The sequence below is a fragment of the Ochotona curzoniae genome, unplaced genomic scaffold (assembly GCF_017591425.1).
Source record: "Ochotona curzoniae isolate NIBS_2020 unplaced genomic scaffold, NIBS_Ocur_1.0 scaffold_4505, whole genome shotgun sequence".
NCBI classification, from domain to species: Eukaryota; Metazoa; Chordata; class Mammalia; order Lagomorpha; family Ochotonidae; genus Ochotona; species Ochotona curzoniae.
Window position 1 is genome coordinate 21,042,293 of NW_024467118.1, and position 2,911 is coordinate 21,045,203.

Genomic DNA, 2,911 nt, shown 5'->3' on the forward strand with positions numbered 1-2,911 from the left:
ACACAGGGCATTCTACCTCAATCTATGCTACAACCTCCTTCTCTTTCTGGTTATAATGAGGAAAAATGGTGAGCCTTGAAAACACTCTAGAGAGAGAAGAAAATATTCAACTATCATTACAGCGCATTCTGAACCAACCTACTTTCATTTTCATTCTTTATTTCACTATGCTACAGTCTAAAAAAAGTAGAGTTAAATCACTGAAAGCCAGCTATTCACAGAGTAGCAAAATATTCTACATGAAGTTTAAAAGGGGAGAATGAATGGAAATGATAAAAGAAAGATATTAAATTCCTTCCTGTTCTGATGAGAAAAGAAGGGGAAGAAATATTCCTTTATCTTTAATTTCATTGTTTTAAATGTTTTTTGGCAATTTTGGCAGGAAGCTGAAATTTCAATCTGTGTTTTGATCTATAATATCTATTTTCGTATTGCTGTGCTTTTTTCACTAAAATTCTGTTATACTCACTTTATATATGATTCACATAACTGTTGTTCATTGTGCTTAAAAGGTTTATACATTGGCTTGAAGTGGCAATATATAAAATAATTTTACTCATTATATGTAAATATAATAATGTATATAATTGTATGATTGTATATGATTATATAACATATATAATAATTATATATTTCACTATATAGTAATATATAATATATAAAAATTTCACTCACAGACTTACTAATGAAGGGAAATATATTAAAATAATAATTTGGAATATGAATTCTGAAGCCAGGTACTGGCTTGAATTAAATTTCATTTCTTATCAGTTCTATTCTATGAGCATTACTTTTTAAATTTCGACTTTCTCATGTTTGAAATAAGAATATTAATAATAGAAGTTCCTGCTGATTGCTTGACTTACCATTTCTTAGAAAAAAGTTCATCTTACTGTACTTACACGCACGGTATTATACAAAATGGTATTTGGCTTTATTGCTACAATTATAATTATTATAGACTTGAATGGATATTTAAGTAATCAGTCTAATACAAATGATACAAAATGCAGAATCAATACAGATTAAATACATGAGGATGTATAGATGTGCTTTTCAGTCTTATGGGTGTTAGGAAAACACTTCATAAACATTTTCACATCACAACGGTCTCATATTGGCAATCTTGAATTCCTTCACAAAAATTATTATGTACCATACGGAACCAATGCCTTGGTATAGTGGATTTAGCCTCCACTTGTGGCAGTATCCCACATGGCTGCCAGTTCCAGCCCTGGTTGCCATACTTCCCATCCAGCTCCTTGCTGGCATTCATGGGAGAGTGGATGGTCTAAATCCTTGGGGTTCTGGCACCCACATGGAAGACCCAAGGGAAGGTTCCAGGCTCCTATCTTTGTACCAGCCCAGCTCCAGCCACTATGTGGATGCCAGATCTCTCTCTCTCTCCCCCTCTTTCTCTCTCTCTTTCCCTCTCCCTCCCTCTATCATTCTCTCTCTGTGTAGATTTTCCTTTCAAATAATAATAATAATAAATCTTAAAATTAAAACATCATATCATATATAAAGTGCTCAAAATCTATGAGCTCTTTAAAATTATTCCCAAATGGACAGGCGCGTGGCAGGCAGGCCTGGAGGAGGGTGGGTGTGCGCGGGCCTTGCCAGAGCACCAGGAGGTCAAAGCGTCACTGCCACTCTAAGAAGTCCCCTGGGCGCAGCCATGGCATACAGCCACCAGGAAGGGAAGGATCAAATTGCATTTGATCAAAGAATTACATTTGACCAAAGAAGATCATGAGACTCCAAGCAATGTGGAGCTGGTGGCTGATGACACCAACGACCGCTATGAGGAGCATGGACTGATACTGCCCAATAGAGGCATTAACTGCAACTGCCTTGGGGACATGGCCAGTGGCCCCTGTGGGCAGCAATTCAAGTCCCCTTTTCCTGCTCTTCCACTTCAGCAAGGAGGGGGCTCAAGGGGTCAGACTGTGTAGACCAGTTCCGGGCCATGCAGGAATGTATGCAGAAATACCCGGATCTCTATCCCCAAGAGGAGGAGGAAGAGGAGGAAGAGAAAACGCCAGCAGAAGGAGTGGCAGCAGCAGGTGCGAGGGAGCCCACTGCAACCAAAGCAGAGAAGGGACCCAGCTAATGAAGGCCGCAGGTGCTGGGCTGCGGGCTCCCACCTCCAAGGGACATGGACCTCTGACAGAATGCTTTTCATCCACCTCTGGCTGCTCTATGTCGAACATATATATCACAATGTTTATTAAATATCAACTTGCAACTTAATGTTAAATTTTTCCTAGTACATAAAACCTACCAGATAGCAAGTCAGAAGACTCACTGAACTCCATAAGTGCTCTATGCTTAATGAACAGTAGGTAGTAGGTTTGTTCAGATGAAACAACAAAAACAAAATAAACGTGAAATATAGTACATCACCGTCAGAGTCAGGTAGAGTATATAAACTCAGTCGTTTATATTCTATAATCAAAAAAAAAAAAGCTTGAAAAGACGTCAGATTTTAAATGATATATATGAGTAACTTCGGTGTTACGCAAGGATGCATATGAAAATATGATATCGAAATCTTGGGAGAAAAATAGCACAGGAGCACTTGATGCAATCAAAATCTACTTCACAGAATCCTATTTCTGATTGTTTTGCTTGAACAGCCTCTCTGCCTACCTTTTCTCCCTTAAGAAACAAAAAGTTCAATTTTGACACAAGGCAACTAAACAACTGAATGTAACATTAATAAAGTAAAACAAATAATTTCCTCTAAATGTTATTTCACTGTTCAGTGACTTCTTCGAGTTGAACAATTTCTGGAGCTTTGGTAAGAGCCTTACAGAAGTGTATCTCATGACTATGCTGATCCCATGCTCTTCTTAGATTGTTAAAGAGATAATAGGATCAAGTTTTTCCAGACATTCACAGTCCAAAT

The 2,911-nt window shown here is 37.9% G+C and overlaps 1 pseudogene; it reads left to right on the top strand.

Moving 5' to 3' along the window:
* The first annotated feature begins 1,678 nt into the window (after nt 1-1,678).
* Nucleotides 1,679-2,113, top strand: LOC121146769 (annotated as a pseudogene).
* The last annotated feature ends 798 nt before the right edge of the window (nt 2,114-2,911 follow it).